This window comes from Periplaneta americana, chromosome 12, assembly GCF_040183065.1.
Source record: "Periplaneta americana isolate PAMFEO1 chromosome 12, P.americana_PAMFEO1_priV1, whole genome shotgun sequence".
NCBI lineage: Eukaryota > Metazoa > Arthropoda > Insecta > Blattodea > Blattidae > Periplaneta > Periplaneta americana.
The window spans coordinates 158,870,291-158,896,327 of NC_091128.1; the positions used below are offsets into that span (position 1 = coordinate 158,870,291).

Sequence of the window (26,037 nt, forward strand, 5' to 3'; positions counted from 1 at the left end):
TTGGAAACTTACCACTGCAATTTCACCTAAATTGCAATGTTAATTATTGTTTTTAAATATTTGCAAAAATTAAGTGAAGTCTACTACTCCACGAAACTTATTGCATTCCCGATACAAGTAACATTAAGGAAGCCGTGAAAAAATCAACAAGATTCCAGATGCCGATGTTATTACTGCAATATGTTATATAAATAATATTGTTAAAATATTAAAATGAAAAATAAATCATTACATGACCTTACCGTTTGTTTTAAGTTCGCATTTATAGACTGGGGGAAAAAAAGACAGACGTATATCACGGCCTGCTGGAGTATAGTAAACACAGAAAACATTTTACAGCAACAATGTTGAAGAAAGATATTTTGGTGTTCCGAAGTTGGCGTCATTAAACAGAAACCAAGATGGAGATTTCATTGCAACTAATTAGAAATTCGTCTTTCAGGTATGTAATGAACCATCTTCGCACAAAATAATGTACGATACACGAGTGGTATGTTTGTTTTCATGTTCTCGGAAATTAAAAAAGCTCAACTACGTTTCGCTTTTTCAAACTTTTCCTCGGAACATGAAAACGTCAACATACCGCTCTTGTAACGCATATTACTATTTCTTTCTACCTGAAATATTATAATAATTATAACACTTATTTACCTGGAGGACTTAGTGAAGAACTATTTTCAAAACATGGGAGGTGTGATAGTAGGATAGATACATTTTAGACCATAATAATTTAATATTTGTTCAATATTAGGTCCCCTACTTTTTCTAGTGTTCATAAATGATATTGTCCCCCTAATAAAAGATGTAGGTCATCCCATATTATTTGCAGATGACACAAGTATAGTAATTACAGCCAATAACTCCAACACATTCCAATCTTCAGTAGAAGAAATTCTCTTCAAAATATGTGACTGGTTCTCAGTCAATAAATTAGTATTAAATTGTAACAGAACTAACATGATTCAATTTAAATTCTGTGCAAATTCAACCTCGCAAATTACAAATGTAATAATTAACAATAGATCCCTATTACAAACGACAACAACCAAATTTCTTGGCTTAAAAATCGATAATGTGTTAAATTGGAAAAATCATATCAAAGAAATTACCCCCAAACTAAATTCAGCTTGTTTTGCTATTAGTTCTATGTAAAAGATAGTAAATATCAATACCTTAAAAACAATATACTTTGCATACTTCCACTCGGTAATGAGTTTTGGAATAATATTCTGGGGAAATTCCACAGATTGTAACAATATATTGCTACTATAAAAAAGAGTAATTAGAATAATAGTAGGTGCCAAATCTAGGGAATCGTGTAGGACCATTTTAAAAAACTACAAATAATTCCCATGCCTTGTCAGTATATTTTTTCATTAATAATCTTCCTCGTATGTAATCATGAAAACTTTGTAACTAATTCAACAGTTCATAGCATAAATACTCGTAAAAAATTACTTTCATACTCCATCGGCAAATCTAACGTGCTATCAAAAAAGAGTGCGTTATATGGCAGTAAAAATTTTTAATAGCCTCCATATGGATATAAAAAATGAAACTCAAAACATAATATTATTTAGGGCCAGATTAAAGAAGTACCTAATTTTTCACGCCTTCTATTCTGTAGGTGAATTCATGACATTCAACAACGCTTCATGAAATTGATACTAGAACTTTGTGTTGTATTAGTAGACTATATTGTAAACCTCGTCTGTATATATTTCATCTAGACTATGACTATAAATTAAGACTTTATAATAGTATTAAGTTTTTTGACTTGTTCAATATTCTAGCTATGAAGCAATGTATTAATACTATGTAATGTTAATAAATACAATACAATACAATACAATACAATGCACATAGAAAATACGAGATATTTAAGAAGTCACTGTACACTCCAACCTAAAGCAATGCTGCAATACATTCCATCATATTTGACTTTCATAAACGTACGCAAACTTTAGTAACTCCCTGTAGAAGCCACCAACGGTTGGTTTGAATTTACGATCGGATGTAATATGGGCCGGAGGCGTGATGGCAGTTTCCCTCCAGTTTAGAAATCGCATACAAGACTGTCCCATCCGCCATTTTGACTGCGAATGACTCGTGGTTGTAAATCCGGTACAACAGCGCCGCGTGTGGCGAAGTGTGGAATCTATTGATCACAAACAGATGAATGCCACGATTATGTCACTCCTGGCTGACAGATGACTTACAGAAACAAACTTGTAGCTAGTCTAGAATATTAATGATGAGGCCTGTATTTCTAGTTGGCTACAGGCGGTTGGGACATTTAGGCCTACTCACTGATCCAGAGTTCGATTCATGTAGATGTATATTTGCTATTGCTGCTCTGTAACATCTAGTGAGAAACAATTGACATTCGTTGCAAACAGTTGAAAGTTACTGTTAAAAATACTTTTCACACTAGTGTTAAAAGCACTTTTTGTAGGCTTTCGTATAGTTGTCAGTTTTTAACACGCTTGCCTAGTGTTAAAAATCTAATTTTAGCAATGAGTGTCTAAAAAAACAAATTCTAAGCCAATAACACTGAAATTTATATTAAATGTAACTTTCTCAAGGTTGTTATAGGACGACAATCTCGTAATATAAGATATTTTTGTTGCCATGGCGACGATCACTGAAATATTTAGTTTAAGGGAAGAGACAGGTGAAACTTTTATCTTTTCAGACAAAAGTCACATTTTTTGTGCAAAATTAATCAGCAATCTTTTGTTTACTAGTTGTTCAAGTTTCAGTGTTCTTCGGAGTTCGGAAGAATGGAAATTACGTCATAATTAAGTGGCTGGTAACTTTGAATTTCAGTTCCATACAGACTTTACAAGTTATTTTCTCATATTTTTTCAGCACATTTCATCATGTTGAAAATTTAAAGGGTTTTATAACTTTGATGCTAGAATCTTGAAATTTTTACTGCATGTTCTATTTACTTTGTTTAACGAAACACACCATTTCTTGAAAAACAAAATATTTTCGAAATAAAAAAAATAAAAATAAAACATATTTAGTGAATAGAAATCTTTAAGTTGCATATGTTTTTAAAATTTCTCTCAATTTATATATGTACATTTAAAATTCTGGATTCTAAATTCTTTTCTAACCAAATCAGAGAAACCACAAAAAAAAGTCGTGCACGAAACTTCAATTTTGTAAGAGGAGACAGATTTTGAAAACGTGCAAATTTGTTTCGTTTTAATTTGCATAACTTCAAATCCATTCAAGTAACAATAAATAAATAAATAAATAAATGAATGAATGAATGAATGATAGAATGATAGAATGAATGAATGAATGAATGAATGAATGAATGAATGAATGAATGAATGAATGAATGAATGAATGAATGAATAAATAAATACATAAATAAATAAATAAATAAGTAAATAAATAAATAAATACATAAATAAATAAATAAATACATAAATAAATAAATAAATAAATAAATAAATAAATAAATAAATAAATAAAATAAAATTAGTTAATTAATTAAATAAATTAAGTTGCATATGTTTTTTAAAATATCTCTTAATTTATATATGAAGGGTACACGGGAAAAACGATCAAGGTCCACCAAAAATCGAAATTGAGTTAATAATGCCATGTTATAGTGGAAAGGAAGTACTATCATGTGGTCTAGCTAGTAATAAGAAATCATCGTTCTTGACATTCCACTACGTCAATTTCTATTAAATACAAACATAACTAAGTATTAAGTGCTTAAACTTTAAAATTCATTTTTCTCGAAACTTTCTGAAATGGACCTTGATCGTTATTCCCGTGTACCCTTCATATGTAAATTTAAAATTCTGGATTCTAAATTCTTTTCTAGCCAAATCAGAGATACCGTAAAAAAAAGTCATGCATGAAACTTAAATTTTGTAAGAGGAGACAGATTTTGAAAACGTGCAAATCTCTTTTGTTTTAATTTGCATAACTTCAAATCCATTCACGTGAGCATAATGAAAATAAATAAATAAATAAATAAATAAATAAATAAATAAATAAATAAATAAATTAATTAATTAAATAAATAAATTAAATAAATAAATAAGTAAATAAATAAATACAGAAATAAATAAATAAATAAATAAATATGTAAATAAAATTAAATTAATTAAATTAAATTAATGAAATAAATTAAATAAAATCAATTAAATAAATAAATATAATTAAGTTTACTTGAAGCAAGATGATTTGTTTTACTTGGTTATTTAACGACGCTGTATCAACTACTGGTTTATTTAACGTCGATGGAATTGGTGATAGCGAGATGGTATTTTGCCAGATGAGGCCGAGGATGGATTACTTGACATTCGCTTTACGGTTGGGGAAAACCTCGGAAAAAACTCAACAAGGTAATCAGTCCAAGAGAGAATCGAACCCACGCCAGGGCGCAACTCCGGATTCGAAGGCAAGCGCCTTAGTCGACTGAGCTACGCCAGTAGCAAAACAGAAATAGGAAATATAAAGTCTGTAACTTCAGCATTCGTAGAAAATAGAAATTTCACCCATGCTTTCCTTAACCATTTCTAAAGCTTCTTGAAATGTGCGTCAAATTCAATGATTCACAAGATTTTTAAAGGCTTGCCAATAGTTTGCAAGTTTCATTGTCAAATCACCTAATAATCTAAAAGACTTTGACTCTCTTCAAAGTAGATAAGAACATGTTTTAAGTGACCAAAGATTTGCCAATTTTTTTTAAGCAACTGGCCAATGGAATTCGAAAATATTATGGTGCCAAAAACCACAAAAACATGGCGTCCTGTCAGAGAGAAGTCTTTTGCGAGTTAATTTAATTATATGAATTAAACCCATGCTTGTACGCCATGGGTTCTATAAATACTAGAACAAAATGATGGAAAAATAATGGAAATAGAAAATTGCAAGATAGACGTCTGAAGTTATATACCAATACATGTATTTCTTTAATAAAAAAAATTCTAACCTATAATTTCGCGAATACTAACCGTAAATATTTTATTTTAAAACAATAAGCAATCAATCACAATATTTTTCGTTTTAGGGTACCGTACAGAAAAAAAAAAATTGTTTCGTATAGCCTGGTTATTCTCCAAAAGATTTAGATATTTATATTGTTATAAATGGTAAGAAAAATTGAAAAAAGAACTAAGGAAAATACTCGCAAAGTGCTTTGTGTGAGTGTGGTATTGTATGGGACAGAAACATGGACGTTACGATGAAGCGAATAGAAGCAATTGAAATGTGGATATGGAGAAGGATTGAACGTGTGAAATGGACAGACAGAATAAGAAATGAAGCTGTGCAAGAAAGAAGAAATTGCCTCCTAAAGGATGCAGTGGAAGAAATGGTGAACGGGAGAACAGTTCGAGATAGAAGAAGATATCAGATGATAGGCGACATTAAGATATATGGATCATTATATGCGGAGACTAAGAGGAAGGCAGAAAACAGAAAATTTAGCAGAATGCTGGGTTTGCAGTGAAAGACCTGCCCTTGGAGAGAAAACTATGAAAGAATGAATTGGTAAGTAAGCATGTATAAGTTACAATGAATATTTTAAAATATCAAATATTTAGCAATAATGAAAATCTTTGACAAATATTTTTATATTGATTAATCTTTGACTAGTTTTCTTGTAAAGTAAAAATCTCCATGATCTCAGACTTTCTTGGGTCAGGAATCATGGAGGTATTTCCTGCAATAAATGGCGAAAAACCCTTAAAATGTTAGCCAACGTTTCCGCAATTCCAAGCAGGACCTTGGACTCTACCGTCTGTCGACGTTGCTACAAGACAAAGAAACTCTTGCTCATGTACTAGGGCCCTGAATTCACGTAACAATTTTTAAAGAAAATGATTATAAAAGTTATATCCTCGACCCTACTCTTCGATTCGAACACCGGATGCCAAGATGACTTTAGTGGAATGCAGCTACGAGGCCCAAAAGTAACAGTTTATTCTTTCTTCCACCAGAGTATCATTCCTCCGCCATTTTAGATTAGTTACATTAAAATGGCAATAGTTAAAACATTGAGAATGAAACACATGACCAGTGCAGTATTAATTTATTAATATACATGTCTTGCTGTACCGTGTATTATTTCGTGTATAGAGCATATGAATTTAACATTGCCATAAGAAACGTATATACAGGGTTAGTTAAAAGTCCCGCACCACCTAAATAACTTTTGAAGCATGTGGTTCAGTGACATGAAACTTGGTATGTGGGAATAACCATATACTAAGAACTCAATAATGATATTATCGAGTTTTTTCTACTTCCGGTTTAACCGGAAGTAACTCCAACTCTCTTATTTTAAATAGAACACCCCGTATATTTTTTTATTTTTGAATAAAGCTCATTAAGAGATTTTCAAAAAGTACCCACACTTGATACTTCTGTACAAATTCAGTGTTGCTAAATAAAAATGGAATTGGTGCAGGATATTCCTAAAGCCTGGTTAAATAATTCCTTAAATGGTTTCTATGATCGAGTGACACATTGTAAAGCAGCTGAGGGCTACCAATTTGAACACACAATTTATAAGGTGAGCTAGCTTTGTTTTGTTTTTATTAAGGAAGGAGTATTTTATTATTTTAATATTCGATACACTTTTCTGTTTTCTTGACTTAGCAACACTGAATTTGTACAGAAATATCGAGTGTGGGTAATTTTAGAAAAGCTCTTAATGAGTACTATTCAAAAATAAAATAATATATTGGGTGTTCCATTTAAAATAAGAGAGTTGGAGTTACTTCCGATTAAACCAGACGTAGAAAAATCTCGGCAATACCATTATCGAGTTCCTAGCATATGGTTGTCCTCACATACCAAATTTCATGTCACTGAGCCATATGCTTCAAAAGTTATTTAGGTGGTGCGGGACTTTTAACTAACCCTGTATATGAAAACAATGAAGAAATGACTTAGTTAGTGGGCCATGTTTAGAAATTAGCAGGCTTTGATAATTTGTAAAGCAAGATAATATCATTTTATGGTTGCTAAGTGAAAGCCTGATGTTCTCTTGTCTTACATAAATTGTAGTTTTCAATTTACTTTACTGTTACCATGGTTATTCCACAGACTATTATGATAGCAAACGTAAAATTAAAAAGACTTATAATGTTTTATTTCAGTACAAGTAAAAAGTCTATCGACTTTCACTAATGAAGAGCTTTTAGCAATTGAAGAAGAATAACTGTTAATAAATGTATAAATTGGTCTAAGGGGTAAAATACTTCTGTAGTGCCATTCTGTTTTATTGCAGTATAAAACAGTTGAAAGTAACTGCCATCAAGTTGTCTATAAAATTAACGACAAATGACGGCGTAACCTGCAAAATGTGTAAGAAATTCGCAATAAATTCTACTATAAATTATTTTATGGGCACCCAATGATATGGTTGTCACGTTTTAGTACGCTTAATGAAACAACGATAAGCAAGTGAGGTTCTGTGAGAGTAGATCATGGACATCTTTCTGGCAAAATTTCATATTTTAAGTGCATCTAATTGCGTACTATATTACTGACATTTCGGTAATAAATAATTTTATTTGTTTTAAACTGCTTGTACATGCGACAATTTTTCTTCAAATTCAGTACTTTACTTCTTGGATAAATAGCTGCAGGGACTTCAGGCATAATAAAATTTTATCTTGAGGCTTTCAAGTGACCAATATTTTAAAATTATGTTATAAACCAGGCATGTCAATTGATTCCCACAGGAGCAAGCGCGCGCTTTAGAGCCCAGGAGAGCCTGAGCGCTTTACAGCGGAAAGGAAAGAGTCAGACAAAAGAGGTGGTATATGCCGCTTGGTCGAGCTATATTCAGGGATGGCCAGCACTGATTCAATAGATAAAGGGAAGAGAACTTATTAAAACTGTATCCATGTTAATTTTTAGATTTGCCTGAGAAGTATAAGTGCATTATAAGAATGTAAGTTTTAATTTTAATGCTCATTTTTCACAAGTTTGATTTTTTTATTCAAAAGAAATATTTTCTCAACTTCTCTTATAGAAAAGTGAAATTTTCAGGTATTGCCTATTTATTTAGTAGCCTTACAGAATGTTTTCGTAAATCTAATACCGTAAATACGTATTACTGAAGATAGTGTATTGAACATTTTGAAAATATTCGCATGGAAATTATTTGTAAGGAAATGAATTAACAAAGCAACTACTGTTACATCATAAGGAAAAGATACGTGCCCATGTGTTGTACAAATGTCAGCTCTATAGCTTCAGCAGATTTCGAGAAAATAATTTAATATTCTGATGATAGGAAGTTGCTCACAAATATCACCTTAAAGCATAATGCGATAAGAGTTTTGTTATGTAATATTAGTTACACTTAAAACAGATACAGTACCTAGGTAACTTTTCTTTGTACTGTAATATTGTTTTGACTAGTTTATTGATTACTTTTGTAAGGCTAAAGATACCATCAATATAAATTCCAACTTATCATGTCATACTCAATCTCTTTCTTTGGAATATCACTTTCTCTATGAATGATGTGTTTCATCAACTTAATACAGTATAATATTATACTACTATGGAAATTATGTGAATATTCCTTCTTAACTCCCTATTATGTTATTAAGATTTAAAACACAAGTGCAATATTAAGAAATCAGTGTTAGTACTTTTGTTTTACAGACAATATAGATAATATTAAACAGAAAGAAGCCATATAAAAATAACGACATAAAATTTCACGTTCCGTTTGAAGTTTGTGCACCACTGTTTTCTTAATCCAACAGGTTGCTTATTCATATACACAACCCTTCCTCTTTCCATACTTAGCGCTTGCTGCCCGCGCACGACGTCAAGTTCAGAAAAATGCGCTTGCTTTGACATCACTGTTATAAACGTTAATGCATTGAAGAAATGCTTCTCAAGAGGATTTAAGTAGGCCAAGTCCTTTTAATTTTTCTTCGAAAGATGTCTTGTTTTCTGGTGAATCATTTATTTTTTATTACTTTTTATCGTTTTGTCTGCATCATGTGATAATTCAGTTAGCATATTGTGTTAAAATTCAAATGCAAACAATGGATATATTAAAGAAGGACATATGAATTTATTTAAAACTGTAAAATTTTATCAACCTTTAACAAAGATGAAGAAAGTACCATATCTAGTTGTGTAAAAACTCTTTTTATAACCACAGTTGAATCACTGTAACATAACTTTGAACCTGTGTGCATTTCCGCCAATACATAACTTTCTTACTTACTTAGGCCTACTTACTTAGCCTACTTACGTACTTACTTACTGGCTTTTAAGGAACCCGGAGGTTCATTGCCGCCCTCACATAAGCCCGCCATTGGTCCCTATCCTGAGCAAGATTAATCCATTATCTATCATCATATCCCACCTCCCTCAAATCCATTTTAATATTATCTTCCCATCTACGTCTCGAGTCCACACCTGTGGAGTAACGGTCAGCGCGTCTGGCTGTGAAACCAGGTGGCCCGGGTTCGAATCCCGGTCGGGGCAAGTTACCTGGTTGAGGTTTTTTCCGGGGTTTTCTCTCAACCCAATACGAGCAAATGCTGGGTAACTTTCGGTGCCGGACCCCGGACTCATTTCACCGGCATTATCACCTTCATATCATTCAGACGCTAAATAACCTAGATGTTGATACAGCGTCGTAAAATAACCCAATAAAAAAAATCTACGTCTCGACCTCCCTAAAGGTCTTTTTCCCTCCGGCCTCCCAACTAACACTCTATATGCATTTCTGGATTCGCTCATACGTGCTACATGCCCTGCCCATCTAAAACGTCTGGATTTAATGTTCCTAAGTATGTCAGGTGAAGAATACAATGCGTGCAGTTCTGTGTTGTGTAACTTTCTCCATTCTCCTGTAACTTCATCCCTCTTAACCCCAAATATTTTCCTAAGAACCTTATTCTCAAACACCCTTAACCTATGTTCCTCTCTCAAAGTGAGAGTCCAAGTTTCACAACCATAAAGAACAACCGGTAATATAACAGTTTTATAAATTCTAACTTTCAAGTTTTTAGAGAGCAGACTGGATGATAAAAGCTTCTCAACCGAATAATAACAGGCATTTCCCATATTTATTCTGTGTTTAATTTCCTCCCGAATATCATTTATATTTGTTACTGTTGCTCCAAGATATTTGAACTTATCCACCTCTTCAAAAGATAAATTTCCAATTTTTATATTTTCATTTCGTACAATATTCCCGTCACAAGTCATAATCATATACTTTGTCTTTTCGGGATTTACTTCCAAACCTATCTCTTTACTTGCTTCAAGTGAAATTCCCGTATTTTCCCTAATCGTTTGTGGATTTTCTCCTAACATATTCACGTAATCCGCATAAACAAGAAGCTGATGTAACCCGTTCAATTCCAAGCCCTCTCTGTTATTCTGTACTTTCCTAATGGCATATTCTAGAGCGAAGTTAAAAAGTAAAAGTGATAGTGCATCTCCTTGCTTTAGCCCGCAGTGAATTGGAAACGCATCTGACAGAAAGTGACCTATACGAACTCTGCTGTACATTTCACTGAGACACATTATTATTAATCGAACTAGTTTCTTGGGAATACCAAATTCAATAAAACTTCTCTCTTAACAGAGTCATATGCCATTACATAATGCACTTTAAAAATAACTTTCGCATCTCATTTCAGACGGAAGTTGTCAATTTCCATTTATTACATTAATTTTTCCTTCATTAAAAACATTTCGTACTTCTTTTGTCGAGGAATAAAAACGTAACGCAATACCATAGCAACCGCGAGGGCAGAAAAGTGACTGTCGAAAGACATGCAAGGCCTCCTCAAAGACTGAAGATGTTTATGTCGGCCGTGAATTAACACAAGTCGCCGAGTCATAAAACAGGAGTTGCAGCTTCTCGTTATAGCAGTGCTCAAATTTACATAAAATTTAACTTGAAATATCTCGGGAGATTCTTAACATTCGGGTCAGCAATTTCCTGGAGGCCAAGGAATTTCATTACAGCTATAAATGTTTCAAGTTTCTTACTCAGATCACTAAATCATGCTTCTAATATTCTAGCTCGTCTTTCTCATAAGTCACGCTCATATTTATTCTTATCTCTCTAGTTTAACAAAATCGATTAACTATGAAGATAGTTCCTGTCGTAAAACCACTACTTCCGTTATGTAAGCCTACTTACATCTGAGATTAAATTAAGAGATTATTTCTGCCTAGGAGTCTAGCATTACTTATTACACAGGGTGATTCATATAATACTGTACATTATGTTTACCGCGTTGGTTAGTATTCCTGCTACCAAAGGGGGTAAACAAGCTTATCCTAGTGATTTTTGCAATATTATTTTCATTTTTTAAATAATAATATGCAAATAATATAGAAGTAAATATCATTATTCATATGGGATGAATTTTTTACCTCTCTGTGTCATGAAAATTCTGCGATTTGAAACTCAATCCAAGGTCAGTTGGTCATTGGCAGGGTAAAAAATTTCATTTTTTTTTATTAAAGAGTGTTCTTTTCTATAGAATGTTATATATAAATATATACAGGGTGAGCCATAAGTAATGTCATTAATTTCAGAAGGTTATTCTTTGAGATATTTAAAAAAGTTTGGTACAATTTTGGTTCTTTCAGCTTCCTTTTCGAGATAAACATTAATGTGAAATATCCCATAGCATGTTTTGGGAAAGCCATTGATTTAATTTCCAATATGTTCAGTCAATTTAAGAGAGATATTATGATAATAAATTATTGGAAGAATTTTAGTTTTGTCCTTTAAATGTGCAGAAATTTAATCCAAACAAATGAAACATTTTAAAATTCCTTTTCAGAACAGAAAGTTACATTAGTTCAGATGAAATTTCTGCACGTTTAAAGGACAAAACAAAAATTCTTTCAATAATTTATTATCATAATACACTGCTTCTTAAATTGACTGAGTATATTGGGAATTAAATCAATGACTTTCCCAAAGACGCTATGAAATGTTTCATATAAAACAATTTTTATCCCAAAAAGGAAGCAAAAACGAGTAAAATTGTATTAAACTTTTTTGTTTAAAATATGCCAAAGAATAACCCCCAGAAATCTATACTAATAATAAATCTGTAGCCAAAATTTTTCTGGTAATTTTCGATTTTCTAAAAGTTATTGATCCTAACATATATAATTAACCGCCCTGAAACCGAATATCGCTTTTTTGAAATTTTTGTCTGTCTGTCTGTCTGGATGTTTGTTACCTTTTCACGCGATAATAGCTGAACCGATTTATATGAAAATTGGAATATAAATTAAGTTTGTTGTAACTTAGAATTTAGGCTATATGGCATTAAAAATATTTTATTTAAAAGGGGGGTTATAAGGAGGCTTGAATTAAATAAATCGAAATATCTCCCTTATTATTAATTTTCATGAAAAATATTACATAACAAAAGTTTCTTTAAAAATAATTTCCGATAAGTTTTATTCTATGCAAACGTTTGATAGGACTGATATTTAATGAGATAAATGAGTTTTAAAATAACAATATCAACGCCATCTAAGGCGGTGTAATGAAATAAAAAAAATGACTTCGTCTATAAGGGGCCTTGGACAACAACAATCGAAAGCTATGAAACATAGTCTACAGAGAATGTTTCTGTGTTTGTATGAAGTAATATCGGAAGCTAAACTAATTATTAATTCACCAATGGAAAGTGTAGTTTTTCTAGATGGACATAATGCTATAATGTTATTACAGTAACTTCTGAGTGAATCGAGGACAGGTAAGATTAAAATAGCTTCTTATGCATAGAAAACTTGATAGGCATTCGTTTCCTGTATTTCCTAAAATAATTTTTATGACCAAATGAGTGATCTCTGGATCAAAATGATCGCATTTTAATTTTTTAAATACAATTTAAATTAAGTAACATAAACGATTTATCCTTCTATCAAGCACGAATGTTCCCTGGATCAAATGTCCTAATTTTAATTATGTAATTACTTTATACTTATTTCTAACTGGTGCAGCGGAGCGCACGGGTACGGCTAGTTAATAATATTACTTACGGTTCACTCTATACATTTACTCTGAGAATAATATTATAGTCAATAAATTCGCTTATTCATATCGTATGATACACATTTAACTTCAAGTATTGTTTTTTTAAAAACCTTATATCTTCCTAGTTTTATTGAAATATATTTAACTTATCCCCATCTGCATTCCAATAAATGAAAGAAAAAAATAAATGTACTAAGTAATTAAAAACTCAAATAAGCCCCAAGTCATAATATTTAAATGAACCCGATACTTTCTGTCAACATTGTCTTGTATAACTCGTAAATATTTGTAATTAAAATTTCTTTGAAAGAGTATAAGAAAAGAGGGCATTATACCAATGCTTGTGCATATGCAGTAATTATTAATTAAAACTTAATTGTGTTGTTATTTTTGTGCAAGAAGTAAGGCGCCATGGCTCGAAATTAAAGAGTAGAAACACAATATTAATAAGCAAAAAGATTGATATAGCTGTGAGTATTAAAACCAAAGCTATGATAAAACAAAATGTAGTTACATTTTTACAAATTTCGCATTGCCTAGCAACCAACAGTTTCACAAACGTATTCTTCTCTAAAGACTTTTGTCACTGAAGAAGCGATATGTATGTTTTAACATTAAAAACAAAAGACTACACGCGTGATACGTACTTTCAAACCGCTTGCAAATACAAACTCAGAAAAAGAAACACTAACACTGAGAGAAGACGTACATGAAGAATAAATGTTTTACTCACAATACTTCTCCCATGTACATCCGGATCACGTGAGAACAGCCACCCTGAAAGAAATAAACATCTGACATTAGGGTGCATTCCTTTGATAAATTTCCACCTCATGCTTTTAACTGAAATGCATGCCCGTTTCAACATTTTAGCAGAAAAATATGAAATACTTTGAAGTGAGTTTTGAGGTACCTGACGCTAAGCTATTCCACGTTTTACGGAAGAGTGGACTGCGAGATTAATTTTCTGACGTCATAAAACACAGCTATTTCAATTAAACAATTACAGACTGGCATAAAATCTTTTGAGGCCATATTCCAGGTTTAGACACTGAAGGGCAAAATGAGGGCTATATAAACGGCACGGAGTGAAAGGGATGTTCTTTTTGATTGCACTGTAAACTTTATAGGAATTAATTTGCATTGTTTCTCGAACGAAAACAGGGTGAAATGTTGGCAGCAATGAAACAACATGCGGTGCTGTAAATAAAATTACTCTAAAAATGCTGAGTTAATGAAAAACACACACCAGTACACTTAAAATCATGACTCGCAATCCAAAAGTCGTTTTAAATTATACAGGGTGTTAAAAAGAGCATTCACCATTTTGAGACCTGGCAATATTCATTAAAACAAAACAAAGTCAATGTGAATTCCATTTTAAAAAACATTCAATATTCTATGTAATTCAGTAACAAATAAACATAAAATAAATACAGTCGTTTATTATTTAATTAGTTTTATATTATAGTTGTGGAGTCGTCCTATGTTTTCATATTTTCTTCTTCATATCCCCCCCGGTATCATATGGACTCGTCCTATACTATTATTTATTCAATAAATGCAGTTAGGGAAATATGGGGCAGGACGGGGAAGGGGGGCAGAACGGGGTATAGCCTCTATCTTCCCAACAAGTAGTGCAATCTACCGAATTTTTTTTAGAACTTCGTCAACTCATGTAAATATATCATCACACAACACTTACTGCCATTCCTTGCATCTGTTGTATGTTATTCGGTTGCTGCATCATATTGTATCATTCATTTGCAACTTTAAAGTGTTCTCTTGTCACACGTAAGTAGAAATGAGATTTATTTAGATAATCTATTTTAATGTCATATTATAGAGTGCTTACCTGGCTTTTAATTCCGAAACTTTCTTATATTTCGTGCGTTATTTTTCCTGCCAATACCTCATAACTTAGAAATTGTGACTATGGGGCAAACGGGGTGGGGCATAACAGGGCAGTACCCCGTCCTACCCCACGTCATATTTAATTAAATTTCACCTCCTGTAATGGGTTGTTCGTTCTGTTTGTCAGAAGAAGGTTGGATTAGATGAGTATCATGTCTGAAATGGGCTCACAATTGTTGCGCAGGAGTAGACGGTGAAGACGAGGATGCCACGCACATTTGCGTATTTTGCGAATGACTTTTTCTCAAGTAAACTTGTAAAACGTTGTAGTATTCACACTTTCAGTATACAATTTTTGTCACTTTTGCCATTTAATTATTAAAAAAAATAGATACCCCATTTTGCCCCATACGTGGGGCAGAACGTGGCAAAACACACATTTCGAAAAACTGATTTATTTTAAGGTTATAATGACTGGATTTCACTCGAAGTGCATATGTTTTTACTTGTTTACAGTGTAATAAAAGCATATATGTCATAAAACCCATACATTTACATTATTTGATACCAAATAAAAACATTCAAACATTAACTACCCCGTCCTGCCCCATGTTCCCCCACTGCTTTCTATTAACCATAAAATGTGACATTTCCCCGTTTGTACCTCCAATAAAGACAGTGATGTCAAAAGGAAAGGGAGAAAACGGAGGATCAAAACAAGAGGAAATAATACAATGGTTAGCGAAAAATCAGTAACGAATAAAAAAAGAAAACAAAAGAAAATGGTAAAAAAAAAACAAATCACAGACAACAATAAAAAGATAGTGGATATAATAATTCTAATAAATTTGAGGACCAAATGAACATTGCTCATGTTCAGTCGGAGTTAAAAACTATTTTCAATTAAAATATAAATAGAGAAATCAACTATAAACTAAAATAATGAGGAAAATGTATTATATATAAATCATTCCACGTTAAGAAAAAACATTGGTTTTGTGGGCCTTCCCTAATACAATGTACAGGGACATCATTTTATTTTTACTTCAATTTTTATTGTACCTGAGTTTTTGAATGTACTTCACTCCCACCCCTTCTACTAATGAAATTCAACCGTCCTCCACACAGATATATACAGTCACTGTACCTTTACGGTCATAGTAAACAGTACGTTCCAAAAATATGTTCGCGTTTTCCAGTGACGAAAAAGCTTTCAATATTGAATCATTTTCGCACAGGTACTGTCGTCCATTTGCCTACGTTGTATCCCGATTTCCTCCTTCAGCTTTTATTCGCTAGCTAGTGGCTGGGCTGTCTTAGCTCTTTTCTGAAAACATTAATTTCTGTTAGGAATTGGACGTCCACGTAATATTATACAACTGTTTAAAATAACTTAAATAAAAGGGCTTCGTTAAGTAATTAATTGTCACGTGATTTCCTCCCTTTCTACGACTCTACGATATAACCACTTGGACGGACAGTAGATAGTATGTCTGAGTAATTTTATCTTTTCGGATTGGGCAGAAGTGAAGATTGAATTTACAGTACGTAAGGTACTCTTTTATAGAGTAGGTACAGAATTATTTCAACATGAGTTACTAGTACGAAGAACGAAACTGGTAATTGGGATCAGGTACAATAGTCTATAATGCGATAATATGCACATTAGAACTGAAGACTGTATCGAAATGAACGGCCACCATTTAAAAAAAATGTGTTTAAATATCCATATTATGATTATTTTTCAATTTAACTTCATTCTCTATATTGTACGCTAATGTGCTGTAGACAGTATAATATACACTGCATAATGAATACGTCCACATGGACAGCTCAGTTCGTGAATAAAAACACTCATTGTTAATACTGTACTGTATTTTAATTAAAAACCTAATGAAAATGATCAAACTCAAAAGCGCAATATTTCCTAGTATACGTAAATGGATTAACTACTTTTCTTCCCTCCTATACCCAGTAAAGTTATGTTTGTATATTACGCCAGTATCATCGAATTCCAGTCGTGGAAATGGGTAGCAAACGGCGTTGATCCAGAGGTATAGGCAAGTTAATATTAAAAATGTTAGTAAAAATAAAATGATGTCCCTGTAGAAACTATGTAGTAGGTAAGCGTTTCTATGGCAACTGGTCATTTGATAGCCCCATATGCTCAATGCCATTTTCTTAACGTACAATCTTCTTTCTTTTTTTATAGGTAAGTTTTATAATAGTACATTATGCAACGAGCCTATAATGATAGTAATTAAGACGCAAGTATGGATATTTATGAAACGAGCGCAAGCGAGTTTCATAATATTCATACGAGCGTCTTAATTACCATTATAGGCAAGTTTCATACGACTTTTTATGCTCGACCATATTTCTAACTTGAAATTATTCAGATGTAGGCCTATGCATTTTATTTGTTTGCATCTGACAAGATGGGAAGTGACCTTGTTCTAGGTCGTGAATTTTGAGATGTGCGCAGACGCGAAAGTATTGATTTTTTCCGAGGAACAATAATGTCATTGACCTTGATGTAATCCCGTTAACCTTGATATAACCTTGATTATTGAATTCGACATTGAAAAACGAGATGACAAATTGAATTTATTTGAATATTATTTACAATTAACGCTAATTATTATAGTAACAGAACATAACCTCTGCGACAGTATTGGACTTTTCGCTAATTCTCTTTCGATTGCATATCCGAGAATAATCGATACTTGCGGTTTTATAACGGTACAAAGCTGACTTGTCATTGGCTGAACACCTGTAAGCTGAGTTGTCATTGGCTGAACACCTGTACTTTAATGAGTAGGTGTACTTTAATGACATGCATTATAGGGCAGCTACCAGGTGTATAATTACTACACTTCGGCATGGTCGAGCATAAAAAATTATTCCGAAGTTAGAGGATACAAAAATATAAGATAATTTACACATAGACAAAATTTACTTAATCAATTTAAACAACATCACGAGTTCTACTCTTTCAGGGATGAGCTAAAATTTTATTTTGTATACTATATTTTATGTTATAAGTGTTAACAAAATAAAAATAAAATAATCAATTTTCTTGCAATATTTCAGTAGATTACATGAAAAAAAGCTCTGGAAAATATAATAACAATGAAAGCTAGAAGAAAGAAAGAGACAATAAAAAATTGAAGTAGAAGAAATGTAACATAAAACAAAAAAAAATGTGGAAATAAGAAGAAGAATAAAATCACCAATAAAGAAATTATGAAAATAAATAGAATAACAAATATAAAGAAGACAGAAAAGTAGAGAAAAAAAAATGAAAATCGTGAATAAAGGACGTCAAAAACACAAATAGTTATGTTAGTCTTATCTTACAGACTAACCCCAGAGTAAGTATTTTTGGATGATTGTCCATACAATTCAGACTTACCTCCTAGAATTATTGTTCATTAAGAAGTCCTAAGAAGTCGGGAAAATGCGATCATTTTAGAAATCCTATTACTTCATAGTTCTACCGTAATTTATTCGCCAGCTTTAAATTCTATCTCGCATCTGTACTTTCACAATTTCCTGCCATTTCACTACAGGGAACTGCTTAAAACAAAACAATGACGAAATCTTGACCACATATTCGTAATATCGTTTGTTTCTATATTTATTTTTCTCCCTATTAATTTGGAGGGCGCTGTAGTCGAAAAATTTAAACAGGCTCTGAACTCTGAAGACTTACCCCAAGGCCGAAAGTCTTAATATTTTTCTCCCATAAACGAGGAGATTTTCTGTGGATTTAGGCTTGTATAGACTTAACTCCAGGTACGTCTTTGTGTGTATGGGTCCTTTATGAACAGGAAGAATGGAGATATAGGAAAGAAAGATAACAAGCAAAGAGAATAGAAAGAACCAATAAATACTAGACAAGACGTAAAAGATAAACAAGAAAGAATCAATGAGAAATATTGAAACAAACGAAGAAGGGGATGAAATGGAAAAAAGATAATATAAAACAATGAATTTTTTCCTACAAAACAGTTGAAAAATTAAAGCAACAGAAAGGGAAAGTCAGACCTCATTCGTCATTAACTTTCCAGAATTTTACTTGAATCGATGGGCATCAAACCAACGCACTGTGAGAGGTTGGCAGGTGTCGATATGCCGATACCCAGAAACGATGAAAGTGTACGCGGACGACGATATTGGGTGAAACTGGGTGAAGCTGCACAGCTATGACCCGGACTCGTGAAGCTGTGAGCAATGTTGCCACATCTCCGAGATAACGAAGAGTAGAAGAAAGAGGGGTATCTTCGGCCCTTCAAGAAAGGAATTTGTTTACAAGCTGTAAATGTCGTTGGAAAATGAACAATCACATCTTTAGCTTAAAGTTAAAATCTTATCAATCATCTGATATCTTCTTCTGCCCCGAACTCTTCTCCCGTTCACCATTCCTTCCAGTGCATCCTTCAGTAGGCAGTTTCTTCTCTGCCAGTGACCCAGCCAATTCCTTTTCCTCTTCCTGATCAGTTTCAGCATCATTATTTCTTCACCCACTCTTTCCAACACAGTTTCGTTTCTTATTCTGTCTGTCCATTTCACGTGTTCCATTCTTCTCCATATCCACATTTCAAACGCTTCTAGTCGTTTCTCTTCACTTCGTCGTAATGTCCATGTTTCTGCTCCATACAATGCCACACTCCACACAAAGCACTTCTCTAGTCTCTTCCTTGGTTCTTTTTCCAGAGGTCCGCAGAAGATGCTCCTTTTTCTATTAAAAGCTTCCTTTGCCATTGCTATCCTTCTTTTGACTTCCTGGCAGCAGCTCATGTTACTGCTTATAGTACACCCCAAGTATTTGAAGCTGTCCACTTGCTCTACTGACTGGTTTACAATTCGCACGTTTACCATCTTTATTTTTCTTCCGATGACCATAGTCTTCGTTCTATTTGCATTTATCTTCATTCCATACTGCTCACAGCTGTCATTTAGCTCCAGTAGCATATCCTTTAGTATACTTCGCACGAAAACATGACGACCTTCCCTCATCCCCTTCACCAGTTAATTGCAGGCACGCGCAAGGGATAAACCCTTAGCCGATTTGCCAATTCTTGAAGTCATTGTGATTTGCGAACGTTTTTCAAACTGTGTTCCGTGAAACCGCGATTTTCAGAAAGACTATATTATCTTCGTAAATATACCTTAATTTATAATTACTAAAACAAAATTGGTATAAAAATGAACAAACTTATTTTAAAAACACTTTATATTTATATTTTCACTAACATGTTTTGCCTAAATAAACAAAAAAATGCAGACCTCTATAATAAGTGTTAAATTCTCATGTTATTGAAGTTCCAGAATTTTATACTTAATTAAGAATGTTGCGCTGGTAAAATTTTCTGAAATTGTGATCATTCAATAGTTACAGAATTTATAGTACAAAAGAGTAAAGTTAGATTTTATCAGCTTCGCCTTGGGTGATAATTTCCACGAACGCATAAAATCTGTTTACTCTAGTGTGCTATACAATATTTTATTCATTACTGGTATGTAAATTTAATTTTAAATTGTAGGGCTTTTCTTTGTAATGTGTTGTTGGCGAAGAAGGTCATTTACATTCATTTTAATTAATGCTAATATGTTGGTTGTCATGTAGAGAGTGATTTAAAAACATTTAATTCACTGCTGTAAGTAAGAAAACTTTTAAGCACTGTTGTGAATAATATCATATTTAGGTTGCTAAGGACGGTGTTGCTGTTGGCCATATCTCTTTCGCGTACTGTTCACATACTGTTCGGCGAAGTAAATCACGTATAAAATCGTCTATCTTACCGAATTCTGTTTTAATTTGTTTATTTTCTCTTTAGTTGGTGAACCGTAATTCTTAATTTCTATGCCCATATATCCAACTCCGCCGGTTGCGTCCGATGTTAAGTGATTAAGATGTATACTTATTAAATTGCCTGAACTTTCGATTACTTTATGGATAGAATTTCTAACGTTAGACACAATTTTAACACTTTGTTTTCTTAGCTACGCTCCTCTGCAAATAAGATATTCTGTTTTCTTCGACGGTGTTATTTGTTGTTCTTGTCGTGATCTTCAGGTGTATCAGGAGGCCTAGCTGCGGATCATCTGCTCCAACACTCATTAATCATGGCCGGAATAAATTAGACATATTGAGGCGCACAACGGTATAAAACAACACGTCGACAAAGACACTGAGAACGGGTGAAAGCCATCAGGTAGAGGCAATGACTGTTAGATTTGGCAATGCTGGGATCTATTGTATTTCTGCCACGCGGCTAGGGGTTGAGTAGAGGATGGGGGTTTATGAGGGATTACCAATTCCAAGAAGAGAGGCCGTCATGTTTCCGAGCCAAGTATATCTCTCCTCTTCTGCTAACAACACCATATGATCAGAAAATTCTATGCACTTAATTCTTCCTCCTCCTACCATCACCTCTCCCATGTTCTGAAAACAGTACTTCACTAAGTCCTCAAAGTAGATATTGCTTATGGGTCTTTCATATAATGGCATGATTGTGACTATATAAGTATTTAAATATTCATTAATATGTCACATCAACGGACGTATATACGTCACCAACATCTTAAGATGAAGTTTACAACCCATAAGCAGTGCTGACTAGATCAGACGCTATGGACAGTACTCTATAACAGAGTCGCCAATATGAGAGGAGAATTTCAAGCCTTTGGCGTGAAACGAACTCGATAGCTCAGTTGGTGGAGCGCCTGACCGGAGGACAGGAAGTCGCAGGTTTGAATCCCTCTCGAGGTTGTGAAGTTTTTCTTTCATATAATGGCATGATTGTGACTATATAAGTATTTAAATATTCATATAACTGAATTGTGAGGAAGTATTTCTGAATTACATAGCTTTACATTTAAAATGTGTCCCACTGGAGAAATGAGCACAAATATCAACAACTACATTTTTCCCTACACTCTGTAATACATTGTAACTGCAGACACACCTAAAAGAAGGGAGAGACACAACGCGAGATGCGATATCTGGGTCACAACAACAGAGAGCTAACATGACGTAGATTGCAGGAATTGAGTCTTCTGTCTGCGGCATTTTATCATAAATTCGTCAGAAAACATTGTTTAAATTTCAGAATACATAAACGTCGAGAAAAATAGTTTAAAATTTCCTGTGAATTGATAAAAGAAACCTGTCTTGAAGAGCAATAAAATTTTATATGTAACCCTAGAAACGAGATGACAGTGACGACCTAGAAAAACACGATGCGTTCAAAGCCAGGCAGCACGGTCTTCATGACGCGCAGTGAACGAGGTGAAAGGTGCAAGGCCGTGGTTTGGAATTAACAGAGTGTTGGTGATGTTCAGAACACACTGTATGACGAGTTTTAATAGGTGAATCGGTTAAGTGAAGAAATAGTAAATTATTATATGGGAAAACGATATAGCGAATGAAGAAATGGAAGGAAGAATAGGCCTGAAGAAAGAATGGAATATTGAATTAAGAGTGAAATAAATAAAGAAGGATTAAAATTACTAAATGAATGAATTAATTATGTAAATTAGAAACGAACGAAATAATTAGAACAAGAAACAAGTACAAATAAAAATAGACCAATTAATGAAGAAATTAATATAAAATCGAATAAAAATCAAGCGAAATGGATGATGAAAAATATAAAGGAAACATTGATTAAAAACAGATACAAAACAATGAAGAAATAATTAAATGAATTAAGATATAACCGAACAAGGGAATACAGAAACAAAAAAAAGGAAGGAAAGAAAGAAAGAACGAATAAATGAATACCTGAAGAAGGAAACAAAGAAAACAATAAAGAAAGAAACAAACGAAAGAATGAAGAAAATGAATAAACGAATGAAGAAATAAATACATAAATAGATAAATAAAGACATGGATGAGGGGAAAAAAAAGAAACACATTAATGAAGAAAGGGACAAACAAGAAAATGAAAAAAACAAACAAACAAAAGGATGAAGAAACGAACAAACAAAAGGTTAGAGAAATAAATAAATAAATAAATAAATGAAGAAAGAAAGAAATGAATTAAGATAGAAAGAAAAAAGAAAAAGAAATGAAGAAAGAAATAAAAAATAAAGAAAGAAGGAAAGAAATGAAGAAAGAACAAAAGGATGCAGAAAGAAAGAAAAAAGAAAAATGAATGGAGAAAGAAACAAAAAATGAAGCAAGAAAGAAAGAAGGAAATGAAGAAAAAGAAATGGATGAAGAAAAAGAAACAAATGAATGAAGAAATAAACAAACAAAAATTGAAGAAATAAAGAAACAAAAAATAAAGAAAGAAAGAAACGAATAAAGAAAGAAACAAACAAAAAATGAAGAAAGAAAGAAATGAAGAAAGAAAGAAATGAGGAAGAAGAAATGGTTGAAGAAAAAAAGAAACAAATGAATGAAGAAATAAACAAACAAAAATTGAAGAAAGAAAGAAATGAATAAAGAAACAAATGAATGAAGAAACAAAGAAAAAAGAGAAATGAATGAAAAAAGAAACAAAAAATGTAGAAAGAAAGAAATGAAGAAAAAGAAATGGATGAAGGAAAAATTGAAGAAAGAAACAAATGATTGAAGATAGAAAGAAAAAGAAAAACGAATGAAGAAAGAAACAAACAAAAATGAAGGAAGAAACAAATGAAGAAAGAAACAAATGGATGAAGAAAGAAAGAAATTAATGAAGAAAGAAAGAAAAAAGAAAAATGAATGAAGAAAGACACAAACAAAAAATGAAGAAAGAAACAAAGAAATGGACAAACAAAGAAAGAAACAAACAAACATACAAATGAATGAAGAAGGGAACAAACAAAAACTAAAGAAAGAAAGAAAGAAAGAAAGAAACAAACAAACAAACAAACAAAACAAACAAAAAATGAAGAAAGAAAAAATGAATGAAGATCCTTTAGGATATCCTGTATATCATCACTGTAATTCAAGCACTTCAAAATATTTATCTCTCAAACAATACCGCATTTTAAAAATAAGTTCTTTGTATTCTCTGTTACAAATAACCATGCCTTCCACCTTCTACTAAAATTTGATAGAAACCTTTCATTCATTCATTTCATTCATTTATTTTATTCCATAGATCTTACATGAGCAATGAAGCTTTAAGATGTGGAACATGTCAACATTTTACAATATTACAATTACAATTTTTACAAATTTTTATAGTTTTACAATTTAGTAATTTTCTACAATTTTTACAATGTTGTACAATTTTTTTACATTTTGGCGAGATGTAGTGAGATGAAATGAGGTCCGAGGATTCGCCAAAATATTACCCGGCATTTGCCTTTTCGGTGGGGGAAACCTCGGAAAAACCCAACCAGGTAATCAAATCAAAGGGGTTGATGCCAAGGACTCGCCATAGACCATCCGGCTTCAGTCCCACGGTTGTGGAAAACCTCGGAAGAAACCAAAGTCCAAAGGGGGATCCAACCCAAGCCCGAACGCAGCTCCGGATCAGCAGCCCAGCGAGTCTGCCGACTGAGCTACATCGATGGCTCTACTAAAAGTATACAATACATAGCCAATCAGATTATTAAATTTACAAACGCAAACGATCATTCATAAGTTGAGTTATATTATAATACAAAACAATTTAATTAAATTTAAGGCATAAACAATTCAACCAGTTGTGATATACAGAAATTGATAATACATATTATGCAAACTACTTCAAATTACAAACACAAACAATTTATCAGTAGAGCTATATAGATTACTATTCGGTTCGTCCTGTATAATATCACTATATTTCAATGCACTTCAAAATATTTTATCTCTCGAATGATGTTGTAGCCTATTTTAAAAAGGAGTTATTTACATTTTCTATTACAAATAACCATATTTTTCACCATCTAAAATTTGGTAAAACCTTTTGAAACACCCTGTATCTACTCGAAAGCTATAGATTAATTTATCGGAATTCAAGAGTTAGGCTATTTGTTGTTTTTTTTAACCAATCAGAAGGCTGAGATTGCGATTCTCATCGTGGACTATATCATATCACTCCTACGTTCTATATATCCCCTCGCACTGCAGGAGTTGAGTTTCAAGATTGAACACTTGTCATGTACCTTCCCAACAAATTCAATTTCCATCCTGCACATATTCTATTTCGAGAATTCTAGAGGATTTTTCCTCCGAGTGTGTTGACGACGGAATAAAAAAAATCGTAATACAACTCGACGCATATCCAGTTGCACGAGATGGGCTCGAAAATCGAATATATCTTGAATTATTACAGATATTGAATATTGAAAAATACACTAATGACTTCATCATGGAAGGGTCCAGATGTTTTTTTCTTCGGGGCTGGAATTCCTGAATTCATCACACGGTATTGAATTCCGATCCAGAAAATGTCATATCAGGTTCCTCAGAAGAGCAGTTCATCTTATTTTATTTTTACTCCGTCCATTTCTCTCGTCTTCCTCTCGGTAACTTCGAGGAGGAAACAATGGTATGTAGCTACCGGCCTCGTGACACTCGACAAACTCCAGTCGCTAGGCAACCGGTTCATATCGACTTTCTCTCCGAGTGTTAGGTTTACAAAGAAAGAAAGACCGAGGGAATTATCTAAAGGGAGAAGCAAAAAAGAGAACTTAATATCAGTTAATTGAATTTCAAAATACTTGATCCCTAGGTCCTATTTTACGCTAAGGTGAACATCAATACAGAAAAAATTCTGTGAGGAAAAGAGAGATTCATCGATCTGGAACAAAACACCAGACCAAGTTCACGTTGTCGTTGAAAAATTTTACAATTTTATTCTGCACGATTTGGCACGTATGTTGTAACTTGAGAGAATTTTAATCTCATCTCTAGACAGAGAAAGGCTTTCTCTTTCAGATACCAAAAATAGAAACTTGTTTAATATATCATACACTTTCATAGCGCTATATTTAAGAAAATTTATTTCCATTAGGATATCAAATTTTACAAAAACTTTTAAAGACAGTGTGTAACATACAGTTTGTCACAGAATTTAATAATAATAATAATAATAATAATAATAATAATAATAATAATAATAATAATAATAATAATAATAATAATAATAATAATAATACTTAGGGCTTTTAGAGAACCCGGAGGTTCATTGCCGCCCTCACATAAG

At 32.7% G+C, this 26,037-nt stretch overlaps 1 protein-coding gene across 1 annotated transcript in view; it reads right to left on the reverse strand.

The window, feature by feature from the left end:
• The window catches only part of SPR (Sex peptide receptor), a 1,638,905-nt gene that overhangs the window by 811,201 nt on the left and 801,667 nt on the right, over positions 1–26,037 (reverse strand). Inside the window, exon 6 of the mRNA XM_069842363.1 lies at positions 13,779–13,822. The gene's annotated coding sequence lies outside the window, so the exon portion shown is untranslated. The remainder of the gene's footprint in view (positions 1–13,778; positions 13,823–26,037) is intronic.